The sequence below is a fragment of the Callithrix jacchus genome, chromosome 2, assembly GCF_049354715.1.
Source record: "Callithrix jacchus isolate 240 chromosome 2, calJac240_pri, whole genome shotgun sequence".
Taxonomy (NCBI): Eukaryota; Metazoa; Chordata; class Mammalia; order Primates; family Cebidae; genus Callithrix; species Callithrix jacchus.
This window is the reverse complement of record NC_133503.1, coordinates 98,855,081-98,870,375: the sequence shown is the minus strand read 5'-3', so window position 1 is coordinate 98,870,375 and position 15,295 is coordinate 98,855,081. Positions and strand designations below refer to the sequence as shown.

The 15,295-nt window shown below is 37.9% G+C and overlaps 1 long non-coding RNA gene across 4 annotated transcripts in view; it reads right to left on the bottom strand.

Moving 5' to 3' along the window:
* LOC144581412 (uncharacterized) overlaps positions 1–15,295 on the bottom strand; it is a 134,893-nt gene that overhangs the window by 34,914 nt on the left and 84,684 nt on the right. The window contains exon 5 of one of the 4 annotated variants that reach the window (XR_013532175.1): positions 2,640–2,779. The exons of 2 other annotated variants lie outside the window; for them this stretch is intronic. This is a non-coding gene — a long non-coding RNA (uncharacterized LOC144581412). Of the gene's footprint in view, positions 1–2,612; positions 2,780–15,295 lie in introns of those variants that run through there. One more of the 4 variants, XR_013532176.1, reaches the window with a different exon arrangement.

Below are 15,295 nucleotides of genomic sequence, written 5' to 3'. Positions count from 1 at the left end.
TTAGTGGTTTTCTGAGAGTTGTCTGTCCAGTGTTCCCTGGGGGGTTTTCCAATATTTTCAGATGGTCAGCAAAATATAATGAAAATCTGTTTTCATAAAGCTGTTTACTTACAGTATTTCAAGTACAAGAAATATCAATAAATATAATTCATGTAACACTGAGATCCTCAATAATTTTTTAGAATGTGAAGGGGTCCTAAGACCAAAAATGTTGAGAATCATTGCCCTAATTAATTGGTTAGAGAAATACATAGCCTTACCAAGAGGTGCTAGCATATACTAACACCTAATGCATATCTCTGAAAATGCCTTACATCTAATGTTCCAAGGTATGCAATATGAATCAGAACTGCTCTTGATCCTCTGAGAGAGCCAGTGGGATCAGGGCTGGTCTCAGGTTTTAAAACTCCATTCAACCTCAGATGCAGTTGGATCAGCCACCTATTGAGTTCAATTAGGACCAGATGGAAAACTTTAGAATAAAACAATTAAGTCATAAATAAAAAATGCTTTAATTAACATAATGAAAGGTATCACTCTGCATGTTTAGAATCAGTTTCAGCTATTTTCAGCAGAAAATAGTATTTAAGTACATTAAGGTTTTTTCCAAGACCCTTGAAGACTTAGTGGCTGAGAACCATGTCTAGGCCATCCCACGGTACACATGGCTGATACTGGCCATAGATACTGGAACCTCTGCCTCCAATGCCTCACTCACAGTATCTGCTTCTCCATGGCACTTACAACTCGTATTGTAATGTTAGTGCCTTTAGTTGGAACAGTCTAGGGCTCAGGCTAATACCCAATGCTGAGAGATGAAGGTTCTATGTTCAGGAAGCAGAGACTTTAAGTGGGGAATTCCCCACTCAAAGAAGGGTGTTCACAAGGTATTGGGAGTAAAAGTAGGAGAATCTTCCCGTTGGCTGCCTAACTTCACAACACACTGGGAAATTTTCACACTTAAACTTCCTAGTAGCAATAACAGCAGCAACTATAATAAAATACTATCCTTCGCAGAAGGAAAAACATCTTGCTGTGTGTTTTCCTAAAATAAGAGACAATTCTCTATTAGCTAAGAATATTTTCCCAGCCTGGCTAACATGGTGAAATCCCATCTCTACTAAAAATACAAAAAATTAGCTGGGCGTGGTAGTGTGCACCTGTAGTGTGCACCTAGTGCTCCCAGCTACTAGGGAGGCTGAGGCAGGAGAATCACTTGAACCTGGAAGGCGGAGGTTGCAGTGAACCAAGATCCAGCCACTGCACTCCAGCATGGGGGACAGAGTGAGACTCCATCTCAAAAAAAAAAAAAAAAATTCAAGACTAAGTTAACAACTAACCTTGATTTTCACAAGTAAAAATTAATTTTTCTCGCACATAAAGAAGTCTGGTAGATAGTTTTTCCCAATGGTAACATTATTCAATGGTCCTGAGAAAGACATGGGCCTTTTCCCCCTACTTCCTCTGCTTCATTTTTACAACAAGGCTTTTTGTTCCTTATGTTTGTCATTTTGCAGGCTCAAGCTGACTGCCACAGCTATAGAGATCAGACCTCAGAGAACCTTCTCAAGCAGGAAGTCAAAGAGGCATAGGAAAGATACCTCTGGCCACTATTTAAACACAAAATTAAGACACTGTTAGAAAGAAAGGGAAAGCAGAGCCTGTTGTTACACTGGCAACAGATCCTGTCTTCTATTTCATAAGGCCCAATACTCCTCCTACACCATTCGCTATCTATAGAGATAGTTTTCATGCATGCTATAGATGGGATGCTTTAAACTAAATAAATTTTGATGTATACCTTATCGATGGTGAAACATTTTAGTGTGAAATAAAACAGCTGATACAAATACTCCCACTTGTTCTGGCTTAGGAACCTGGTTCAGCATCTCTAAGTAGCTGTAAGTGTTGAACAATACTTCTAGAATTGGCAGTACCATGGCTCATAGAAAAAAGGTGACGTATTAAAACCAATACCACAGAAATACAAAAGATCATTCAAATCTATGAACACCTATATGTGCGTGGACTAGAACATCTAGAGGAAATAGATAAATTTCTGGTAATAAGCAGCCCTTCTAGATTAAATCAGGAAGAAATAGAAACCCTGAACAGACCAATAACAAGCAGCAAAATTGAATCAGTAATTTATAAATTGCTGTGAAAAAAAAAAAGCCCAGGAGTAGATGGATTTACAGCTGAATTCTGCCAGACATTTAAAGAAGAATTGGTACCCATTTTACTGAAACTATTCCAAAAGAGGGAAACAGGGAATCCTTCCTAATTCGTGCTATGAAGCCAGTATCACCCTAATACCAAAGGCAGCAAAGGCCATAACAAAAAAGAAAACTACAGACCAATATCCTTGGTGAGCAGAGAGGCAAAAATCCTCAACAAAATACTAGCTAACTCCATCCAACAGCATGCTAAAAAGATAATGTGTCATGACCAAGTGGGTTTCATCCCAGTGACGCAGGGATAATTTAACCTATACAAGTCAATAAATGTGATACATCACATAAGCAGCATTAAAACAAAACTCGTATGATCATCTCAATAACTGGGGAAAAAGCATTTGATGAAATCTAGCATCCTTTACAATAAAAGCCCTCAACAAAATAGGCATAGAAGAAACTTACCTCAAAGTAGCAACAGCCATATACGACAAACCCACAGCCACCATACTGAATGGAGAAAAGTTGAAAGCATTCCCCTAATAACTGGAACAAGACAAGGATACCCACTTTCACCACTTCTTTTCAACATAGTACTGGAAGTCCTAGCCAGAACAATCAGGGAAGAGAAGGAAAGAAAGTACATCCAGATTAGAAAAGAGGAAGTCAAACTGTCACTGTTTGCTGCTGATGTGATTGTACACCTAGGAAACTATAAAGAATCATCCAGAAAGCTGCTAGATCTGATAAATGAATTTAGTAAAGTCTCAGGATAAAAATTCAATGTACACAAATTAGCATCACTGCTATACACCAACAACAACCAAACAGAGAATCAAATAAAGAACTCAATCCCTTTTACAACAGAAAAAAACAAAAAGCAAAACAAAACAAGAAAAGAAAACCTTAGAAATATACTTAACCATGGAGATGGAAGATTTCTACAAGGAAAACTACAAAACACTGCTGAAAGAAATTACAGATGACAAACAAATGGAAACACATCCAATGTTCATGGATGGGAATAATCAATATTGTGAAAATGATCATATTGCCAAAAGTAATATATAGATTCAATGCAATTCTCATCAAAATACCATCATTAGTCTTCACAAGACTAGAAAAAAATATCATCCTAAAATTCCTATGGAACCAAAAAGGAGTCCACATAGCCAAGGCAATACTAAGCAAAAAGAAAAAATCTGGAGGCATCACATTACCTGACTTCAAATTATACTACAAGGCTTTAGTTACCAAAACAGCATGGCATAAAAATAGGCATGTAGACCAATGGAACAGAAGAGAGAACCCAGGAATAAAGCAAAATAGCTACAGCCAACTGATCTTCAACATAGCATACCAAATCATAAATTGGGGAAAGCACATACTATTCAATAAGGAGTGATGAAGAAACTGGCAAGTCACATGTGGAACAGAACTGGATACCCATCTCTTGCCTTATACAAAAAAATCAACTCAAAATGGATCAAAAAGACTAAGACCTGAAACCATAAAAATTCTAGAAGGTAGCATCAGTAAATCTCTTCTGGACATTGGCTTAGGCATGACTTAGACCCCAAAAGCAAATGCAACAAAAAGAATAAATATACCTAATTAAACAAAAATCTTCCGCATAGCAAAAGAAATAATCAGCAGAGTAAACAGACAATGCACAGAGTAGGAGAAAATATTTACAAACTATGTATCTAACACAGGACTAGTAGGCAGAATCTACGAAAATTTCAAACAAATCAACAAGAAAGAAACAACCCCATCAAAAAGTGGGCAAAGGACATGAAAAGACATTTCTCGCCGGGCGCGGTGGCTCACGCCTGTAATCCCAGCACTTTGGGAGGCCGAGGCGGGTGGATCACGAGGTCAAGAGATCGAGACCATCCTGGTCAACATGGTGAAACCCCGTCTCTACTAAAAATACAAAAAATTAGCTGGGCATGGTGGCGCGCGCCTGTAATCCCAGCTACTCGGGAGGCTGAGGCAGGAGAATTGCCTGAACCCAGGAGGCGGAGGTTGCGGTGAGCCGAGATCACGCCATTGCACTCCAGCCTGGGTGACAAGAGTGAAACTCCGTCTCAAAAAAAAAAAAAAAAAAAGACATTTCTCAAAATAAGATATACAAGCAACCAACAAACACATGAAAAAATGCTCAATATCATTAATCATCAGGGAAATGCAAATCAAAACCGCAATGAAATACCTACTACATTACTCCTGCAAGCGTGGCTATAGTTAAAAAATAAAAAACAATAGATGTCGGTGTGGATGTTGTGAAAAGGGAACAAGTTTACACTGCTGGTTGGAATGTAAATTAGTCCAACCACAAACCACTATGGAAAACAGTATAGAGATTCCTTAAAGAATTTAAAGTAGAACTACCATTTGATCCGGCAATCCCACTGCTGGGTATCTACCCAAAGGAAAAGAAGTCATTATATGAAAAAGACGCATGCACCCACATGTGAATAGCAGCACAATTCACAACAGCAAAGATATGGAACCAACCTAAGTATCTATCGACTAACAAGTAGGTAAATAAAATGGGCAAAATATATATTATGAAATACTACTCAGCCATAAAAAATGTATTTTGCAGCAACTTGAATAGAACTGGAAGCAATTATTCTAAGTGAAGTAGTAACTCAGGAATGCAAAATTAAATATTGTATGTTCTCACTTGTAAGTGAGAGCTAAGCTATGAGGATGAAGAGGCATAAGAATGATATAATAAACTTCGGGGACTTAGAGAAGGTTGGGAAAGGAGAGAGGGAAAAAGACTACATTTCAGATACAGCATACACAGCTCAGGGGACAAGTGCACTAAAATCTCACTAAAGGTACAGTAAATTGCCGCTAAAGAACTTATCCATATAACCAAAAATGACCTGTACTCAAATAACAATTGAAATTTTAAATATGAAATTAAAAGAAAGAAAAGAGGCCAGGCACAGTGGTTTATGCCTGTAATCCCAGCACTTTGGGAGGCTGAGGCTGGTGGATCATGAGGTCAGGAGATCGAGATCATTCTGGCCAACATGGTGAAACCCCATCTCTACTAAAAATACAAAAATTAGCTGGGTGTGGTGGCTCATCCCTGTAATCCTTGAGAGGCTGAGGCACAAGAATTGCTTGAACCCAGGAGGCAGAGGTTGTAGTGAGCAGAGATCACATCACCACACTCTAGGCTGGTGACAGAGCAAGATTCCGTCTCAGAAAAGAAGGTGACTGTTGTGACAGTGACTCTACTCTTTTCTATAAGCTTGCTAAACAGCATCCCAAATTCTGGCCTCTTCCCACTTAAGGCTGGCACCAGGTGGTCTCACTGCTCTCAACCCCAGTCCCAACTCCACTGATTAAGTCACTTATGAGCAAAGTTGCTAATAAAATAATTGTTTTTATTTTACTTATTTATTTATTTTAGCTGGGATTACAGGCATATGCCACCATGCCTGGCCATTTTTTTTTTTCTTTTTTAGTAGAGATGGGGTTTCACCTTGTTGGTCAGTCTGCCTTTTTTTTTTTTTTTTGCATTTTTAGTAGAGACGGGGTTGCACCATGTTGGTTAGGCTGGTCTTGAACTCCCAACCTGGTGAACCACCCACCTTGGCCTTTCAAGTGCTGGGATTACAGGCATGAGCCATCACAGCCAGCAAAAAAAAAAAAAAATTGTTAAAACAATGTAAAGATAAATTGGATTCTGGGTTGGGGTTGGAGTGCCCTCTATTGACCCCACACTCATTCAGCAAGAAGAATTAAGGTCAATCTCACGCCTAGTCTAGAATGCCTGAGCAAAGTACTGATGAGTCAGTCTTTTCATCACCTCATCTGTCAGGATAAATAGCCTGTAAAAACAATTATTTGTGGACAGATTGTATGTAGTTACATATTTTTAGTGGATTTTATTTTTAGAGCAGTTTTAGATTCACAGCAAAATTGAGGAGGTACAGAGATTTCCCATATGCATATGTGAGAAACAAAACCTCCCCTCAAACAGGCACAATCTCCCCCATGTACCAGGGTGGCATATTTGTTATAGTTGATGAACCTAGTTTGACACAGCATTATTACCCAAAACCACACATTAAGGATTTTGATCTTTATCTTTATCAAAATCCGTAAGACATTGAAGAGTGTTCATCAAGAGGGTGCTATCATTAGGTATGCATTTTAAAGAGATCAATGACTGCAGAATGCAGAACAGATTCAAGACTAGTGAAATGAGAATAAAAGCAGGGAGATCAATGAGGAATTTGGGGAAGATGTTGGTAGCTTGGATCAGGTGGTAGAATAGAGGCAGAGAAAACTGGATGCATTCAAGGGCTGTTTATGAATTTGACTATAGCATTTCACAACATACTATTGATCATATAACAAGAGGCTTGCAGCTTTAGTTGTAAACAACTAAAAAAAAATAAAGTATAATATAATAACATGTTTTTTAAGCCATCAAAATGTTGTGGATAGGAAGAAGTCTAAAGGAACCCTATTCCAAAGAGAAAAGTGCTTCCTAGAGAATGAAAATCAGTAGCCATTATCTTCCCCAGGGGCAACTGCTGAGTCAGGCGTGGGATGGTGAGGATTGGGCCTGATTCAAGCAGGGAGACTCTTCCTGGGTAAGGTGCAGTCAGTGGAGTTTTAAATGTCTGTATGTGGGTTAGTGAGACCAGCTGGAATCTGGAGAGTTTCGAGGCCAAGTTCTGCCCACCAATTCTCCCTCAGGAGACTTGTGGTGAGAGTGCATGGTAGCCCAGGAATCTGAAGGCTGGGTAGTCAGTCAGAGAGGGAATTCTTGACAACTCATTGTGCTGAGATCCCAAAGGCTTGCCAAAGGGAGGGACCTGTAATACACACAGGACTGATCTTGCCTGAAGACATTTGAAACCAGAGATATATTGAAACTATTAGGAGGAAGTTGAAGAAAATATGAACAAACTGGATGAAAAGATGGAGAATTTTAACAGAACAATTATAATTTCCTGACAATGACTAAAATAATATTCTAGAACTGAAAAGTAAAATATCTAAAGTTAGTATATTCACTGGCCAACCTCTTCCAGTCCTCCCTTTCCCCCTCCTCTCAGCCTCTGGTAGCCACTATTCTACTTTCTACTTCTGTGGTATCAACTTTAGATTCCACATGTGAGTGAGTTCATGTGGTTTCTCTGTACTCGGCTTATTTTCAAATCTATGTCCTCTCTGTTTGTCTATGTTGCTACAAATGACAGGATTTCATTCTGTTTTATGATTAAATAGTATTCCATTGTTTATATATATGCCACATTTTCTTTATCCATTAATCTGCAGATGAGCATTTAATTTGATTTTTTATCTTGGCTATTGTGAAGACTGCTGCAATAAACAGGGGGTGCAAATGTCTTTTCAACATACTGATTTCATTTTCTTTGGCTATGTATCAGTAATGGGATTGCTGAATATGGTACTTGTCTTTTTAATTTTTTGAGAAATCTTTATACTGTTTTCCATAATAACTGTACCAACTTATCTTCTCACAAGCAGTGTATAAAAATTCCCTTTTCTTTGCATTTTCATTAGTGTCTATGGCAAATAACAATATAGTGAATATTACAGGATAGCTAAAAGATTTTTGAATGCTGCTACCACAAAGATGATAAATATTTGAAGTGGTGAATATGATAATTACCCCAATTTGATCTTTATACTATGCATACGTGCATTGAAGTATCAGGTTGTACTAAATGTACAATTATTACATGTCAATTAAAAATTTAAAAAATTAAATAAAACATTCATTGAATGGATTTAACAGTAGACACAATATAGAAAATGTTTTGAACTAAATAGTAATAGAAATGTGGTATATCATTATATTGACTTTAATAACCACCTCTCAACTATCACCAAGTCTATTTCTAACTCCTAAGTATCCTGGAGGCCCTGAAATATCAGGTTGTACTACATAAATGTATAATTATTATGTGTCAATTATAAATCTAAAAATTAAATAAAACATTAAGTATAAGGATTTCTCAGTATAAAGATTCCTCAAAAAATTAAAAATAGAAGTACCATATCCAGCAGTCCCACTATTGGATACATATCCAAATACAAGATACAAGATACTTAGGAGGTAGAAATAGACGGTGATAGTTGAGAAGTGGTTATTAAAGTCAATTGCTGGGTTTCTAATTGTAGTACTGGATGGATGATTGTGTGATTGTCATTCACTATGATAAGAAATTGTGTGTGTGTGTGTGTGTGTTTGTGTGTGTGAAAGAGTCAGAATTGTGTCACCTAAACCAGTTGAGATGTCTGTGGTATTGGCTATTGTTTCTGCTGTTAACTGTCAGTCCTCTTCAATTAGAGAAATAGCAAGATTATTTTTTTCCTTAAAAATCCAAGTAGCAGGTCTAGGCTATGCACTTCAACTTCAGCATTATCTCTTCCCTTTTTAAAAAGGTTTATTCATTTGTAAACTGCTGATGTTTTGGGGACATTGTATCCATAAACTTCTCATGAAGCATCAATGATGTTGAAGTTGAAGTGCATAGCCTAGACCTGCTACTTGGATTTTTAAGGAAAAAATTAATCTTGATATTTCTCTCATTGAAGAGGACTGACAATTAACAGCAGAAACAATAGCCAATACCAAAGACATCTCAATTGGTTTAGGTGACACAATTCTGACTGAAAAATTAAAGCTGAGCAAACTTTCCACTTGATGGGTACCAAAATCAATAAGTCCATATCAGCTGCAGACAAGAGCAGAGCTTTCAATGAAAATTTAAATAAGTGGAATAATTCCCCTTTGAAGATGCTTCATAAAAGCATTTCTTTGAAGAATTGTAACAGTAAATGAAACACGGCTTTACCAGTATGATCTTGAAGATAAAGAACAATAAAGCAATGGCTACCAAGAGGTGAAAAACGGTCTGGTCAAAACAAAAGCAGACCAGTCGAGAGCAAACGTCTTGAAAACAGTTTTTTGAAATACTGAAGGCATTTTGTTTGTTGACTTTCTGAAGGGCCAAAGAATGATGACAGTTATTATGAGAGTGTTTTGAGAAAATTAGCCAAAACTATAGGACAAAAACACACAGGAAAGCTTCCCCAGAGAGTCTTTCTCCAACGATGACAATGCCCCTGTTCATTTTTCTTATCAAACAAGGGAAAGTTTTCAAGAGTTTCTATGGGAAACCATTAAACATCTACCTTATAGCCTTGATGTAGCTCCTTCTGACTTTTTATTTCCTAATTTTAAACATCTTTAAATGGCACCCATTTTTCTTCAGTTAATACTGTAGAAAGGGCTGTGTTGACATGGTTAAATTCTCAAGACCCTGAGTTCTGTAGGAATAGACTAAATGGCCAGTGTCATCACTTACAGAAATATCTTGAAGTTTATGGAGCTTATGTTGAGAAATAAAGTTTATATTATTTATTTTTGTCTTTTAAGTATATTTTTCCACAAATATTTCAAGTCTTATAATAGTAGGCGATACCATCTAGGTTTGTGTAAGTACACTCTATGATGTTCATGCAGTGACAAAATTGCCTAAGAATGCATTTCTTAGAATATATCCCTGTCAATAAACAACACATGGCTATATTTTGAGTTTGTCATCTTTAAGTATATCGCCTTTATTAAACTTTTGTCTGTTTCCTAATTTAATTTAAATGAGGGTAGGAAAAGGGAGTATGACAAAATATAATTTTAAGAAAACTAAAAATATATTTTAACTCAATGATGGAACTATTAGGAATGTTAGGAAAGGAAAGCTGGTTTTAAGAGGGTACCAGAGAATGAAAGAAAGACTGCTCAAATCAATTGCTCAGTTAGGTGTAAAACCTTTGATGCTTTGCCACTAACTAAGAATATCATAATTTATATTTGGATAAAACCAAAAAGTTTGCATTGTTAATAAATAAATTATTTTAAAACATAAAAATTAGTTAATATTCTACAGAGCAATAAATATCAAAATTTGGGATATCTTTTCTGAAAAGAAATCACTCGTATCTCTACTGACATAGTTTTTAATAACTTTTCAATCTTCTACAAGCTAACAAATAACTTTACAGAATCAGGGCCTTAGTCAAATGTAAAGAATCATTCAAAGTAACCTTCCCTTACATCATCAGATGACTCTTGTCAGACAGTGTGGCTTCTTAGCTGATGTTCTAGTGTAACTTTTGAAGGAGATGCAGTAATATTTTTTCCTTATTTCCAAACTTGGGTAATTTTTCTTAACAAATATTCTTTATCAGGGCATCAAAAATCCTAAATGGCAAGCACTCATTCCCTCAAGAATAGAAAAATAACACTGGCCCAGAATATGGCCAATTAAAGTTAGTTGTCACTAACCGGACACCTTAATCATCACAAACTATGTTCCTACAACTAATCCATGCTCTACAGTATATTTATGTGATTGCTTTTAAGCAGATTTTTTTTTTTTTTTTTTGAGATGGAGTCTTGCTCTGTTGTCCAAGTGCAGTGATGTGATCTTGGCTCAGGGCAACCTCAACATCCTGGGTTCAAGCCTTTCTCCTTCCTCAGCCTCCCGAATAGTTGGGATTACAGGCATGCACCACCACACTGGGCTAATTTCCATATTTTTAGTAGAGGTGGGGTTTCACCAGGCTCCAACTCCTGACCTCTGGTGATCTGCACACATTGGCCTCCCAAAGTGCTGGGATTACAGGCATGAACCACCATACTTGGCCTTGAGCAGAAATCTTTGCCTTTCAGATGAATAACTTACAAAATGCACCTTCAAATAATTAAGTTATTTGACTTATTTAATGAAGTTATTTGCTGCCTGGATCATAGCTCATGTTTAGGTAGGTATTAGTCTCTACTTTTATTACACCATATTGAAATATGCCTGAAATGCCCAATTAAGATATGAATAGATATTAATGCCAATATATACACATAAATATGATAGGTATTTGTTTAAATGTTTACATATACTTATTTTAGTGAGCTGCATTAAGCCAAATTCAAAATTAGACATTTTCCCTTCTTATGAATGGATGTAGAAAGGAGCATTGTTAAAGCAAAAGAAGACAGGTCGGCCAGGCACAGTGGCTCACACCTATAATCCTAGCACTTTGGGAGGCAGAGGTGGGCAGACTGCCTGAGCTCAGGAGTTTGAGATCAGCCTGGGCAACATAGTAGAAGCCCATCTCTACCAAAACACAAAAAATCAGCCTGGTGTGGTGGTGTGCGCTATAATCCCAGGTGGGAGAATCGCTTGAACCTGGTAGGCAGAGAGGTTACAGTGACCTGAGATTACCCCACTGCACTCTAGCCTGGGCGACAGAATGAGACTCCATCTCAATAAATAAATAAATAAATATTAAAAAAAACATGTCAGATGTCACTGAGGATATTGAATATTGAATGTCCTCTTTATTTGAGGACATTCTAAAACAAATGGATGAACAAAGCTTATCTTTGTTAAGCAGAGATAAGTTAGCAACCCACTAGATGTGTTAGAGAAAAGAAGTAGAGAACATGTACATGAACACAGAAAGTGATAGAAGGACCAAGTGACAGTAAATATTTATAATCCACAAAATACACAAGAGGCACTCATATCTGTGAGATCTTAACTCAGTCACCCATTTTGTCTCTCATTCTGGCCCCCGCTTGTCTCTGACAAATTAAAAGCCACAGCCGTTCCTCAGGTTACCTGGCGAGTGACACTGTGGTTGGGGGGAGTTGTCCCTGGAGTGGCTTGCCTGATGTGGTACTTACAGGCTATCATGCATCAAGATATTTCCCATGTGCCACCAGAAAGAATATTTCAAAAGCTTGGAACTATAAGCATATACTTCAGCCAATTAATTTCATCTTTGTATTCCTTTGTAGTGTATTCCATCTTTTATTAGCCTTTCTCCACAAATCACGTTGTTTAATTCTTAAATCATCAGTGGGAATGACATTTATCTTCCTTTTATAGGTTTAGACCTACGAGGTTCAGTGTGTTTTATGTCCTTTGCTTTCTGTTCCTTTCCTTATTCCCTTGTTTCCTTCTTCCCTTTTTAAGTCTCCCTTTTTCTTTCTCTTCTTCCTTTCTTCCTTCCTTCCTCTTCCTTTCCTTCATTTTCTTTCTTTTCCCTTCCTTCCTTCCTTTTGTCTTCCCTCCCTCCCTTCCTTTCTCTTTTTCTCTCTTTTCTTTCTTTTCTCTTTCTTTCTCTCCTCCTCTTTCTTTCTGTTGGCCCTCCTTGCTGCTTTTTCTACATGGTTTATTTTTAAATGTTTTAAGGTGGTTTGATGGAATAAGTAAGTATAGCAAAATAGTATTTACGAAAATAGGTGAAAAAGAAAAATGAAAATCATGGGTTGAAATATAAGCTATGACTAGGGATGAGGCCATTACAATACTGCACATCACAGAGACTTCCTTGTTAAGGACGAGCTGCAAACTTAGTTCTAAGCGTTCTTGCAGTTAACATAAAAAGGGAAAACTGATCAGTCACCATATCCCCAGTTCTTGAGCACATCGCTGATTTGAACAAAATTGGGATTCCATCAGTAAGAAATGAAAGGAGAAAGTTTATTGAGTGGAAAACTAGTGGCTTCTACCACATTTTACCCCTTTAGCTTTGTAATATTCATACATACTCTTCCTCTCACAAACAGAATACCTTCTCCAGATTCTCCCTGAGAAATACCACACCATTGTCTCATGCAGTTACTTCATTCACTTTGAAAATAGAATCTTTGTATAATGTGTGTTCTGCTTTTCATCAGGTCTCAAAATGGCTCCTCATTGTCTGGTGAGCAATAAGGTTAAACAGAAGTTATAAGTCTTTGTTTGGAAACAGGAAGAACTAGAAATACAGCAGTCACTGGCCCACATAGCATATATCAATCACTTATCCTACTCTAGCAGTGAAATGAATTTCCTGGCTAGCCAAATTTGCTACGGTCCTGTTGTTTATTATTCTCTATGGCCATTCCAAAAAAGATGCAGAGAGGACAACCTTTTCGGACTGCACAGCTCCCACAAGTCATTTCTGTGGGTGAAATGTGGGTTCTGTTATTTCTTTATTGATTGATCACATGATGTTTGATATTTCCTTTCTTTGGGGAGGGTGAAACAATTTTATTAATTTTATGCTTTAAATTCATGTTATATAAATTAAGCACTATATAAACTTGTCTTTAGAATATTAATATTTAACTTAGGCAATATTAATTCATCTGAATTTATTTGGATAAATACAACTTAGCTGTCTCCTTATAAACATCACAAAAGATGACAAATTGGAAAACAGGGCATTAACAATTAGAAATTTTAAATTGACCCTCATCCTTTTTTACTTTTAACTTGCTCTTTGGTTAACTTATATTTAGCATTTACCCTTGAGGTTGGTAAAACATGTTATCAATGTATTATGCAAGAGTTTACATCTTTTGCATAAGTGGTCCCCTGGGTTGAATTTACTCTTGACTAAACAAAAAACAAGCACCACTGGCACCGCAGACTAAACCATCTTTATATCATAGGTTACAAGTCTTGGTAAAAGCCAAAACAAATCTTCAGGGTTGGAGGGACCCCTTAGTAGTTCTTCTCTGGGCTTAGAGAAGAAAACAACATAGTCCTCCACTGCACTTTATATCTCTTAAAAATAATGTTTCAGCAGCCTAAATCTTTTACGTTATAAAACTTATTACACTAGGATTTACTTTGAAATATAGTTTACAGCCAAACCAAGTATAACGTGCATACACTGGCACTTCAGCATAAGGGCACACTTAAAAAATATGATTTTGGGTCTTTAAAATTAGGCCATAGTATAAAAAACAGTCCATAATTTTACATTCAGAAAATTCATATTAAAATATGTCATTTTTTGTAGGATAAAGGCCAAGAAAATTTTACATATGCATCAATTTATTACATATATTTACATGGCTCTTTCTTCCCGAGGTACTTAAAACTTCCATACTATGCAACTGCCCCAAGCAAGCTTCCTCTCTCCAAAGCAAGTTTTGCAGGAATGATGATGCCAGATCACTTTCAGAATAGGTTGTGCAGTGCTATAATACAAGAATGTATTTTGAAAGCTATTGAGTGACCATTACATATTGTTTCTTTAAAAAGTGGTTTTGTTAAATTTGTTGGCAGACTATACAATTATCCAGTACACAGGGCCACAGGAGTACAGTGTGCTTCATTCTAATGAGTTCTAAGTGCCCTTCCACCTTGACCACTGTACCATTTACTAAAATCCAACTATTAAGGAGGAAAAGGCGCTATAGGAGCAACTCAGGATTGCAGCTTTCAGTGAAAGCACAGAGGGTGAGTGGACGCCTCATTTCCAGACGGATCTTTATTGCCCACAGACCAGGAGATTCCCAGGTGTAGGAGCTCCACGGTATGCCAGCGTGGCCATTTTGGCCGGCGCAGCTGTTTCAGCAGGTGCCGCAGCTCAGTGGCACTCTGTACAAAATACACTGGTCTAGCTGCCCTGTTAAACTGGCAATTTGAGATTTGGGAAGACAGATTAGCACATTCATCTGATTAAACTGGACTTAAACAGTAAGCCAGGCCAGGAGATTCCCAGGCAGCGAAGTTGTTTCAGCCGGCGTAGTGGGTCGCTGCACGGGAAATCACACAGATCCCGGCGCCCTTTCAGCAGGTGACTGGAACACCTGGGAGAGAGTCAACCGTTCAACTTAAAAAAAAAAAGGGCTCTGAGGCAGGGAGCCACGTGATCAGGCTCGGCGGATCCCACCCCCACAAAAACAAACAAAACAGTAATTGGAAATGCTCGGGGTTGAGAGTTTCATGGCAAGCACAGCTGAACCCAGGACAGTGCAGTTTGGTGGGGGAGGGGCGTCCGCCATTACCGAGGCACTCCACCCCTACGGAGGTACTCTGCCATTGCTGACACAGCCTGCCGTTGCTGAGGCAACCTGCCGTTGCAGAGACAACCCACCATAACGGAGAGTCCGCCATTACAGAGGCAGACCACCATCTCCACGGCAGTTCTAACCACACCCATATTAACAGGACTACAGGGAATTACACATGGCAGCAAGGCAGAGCCCATGGCAGCAGGGTGGAGCCCAGAGCAACTCAGGATAGCCTCTGCAGGCAGGCAGT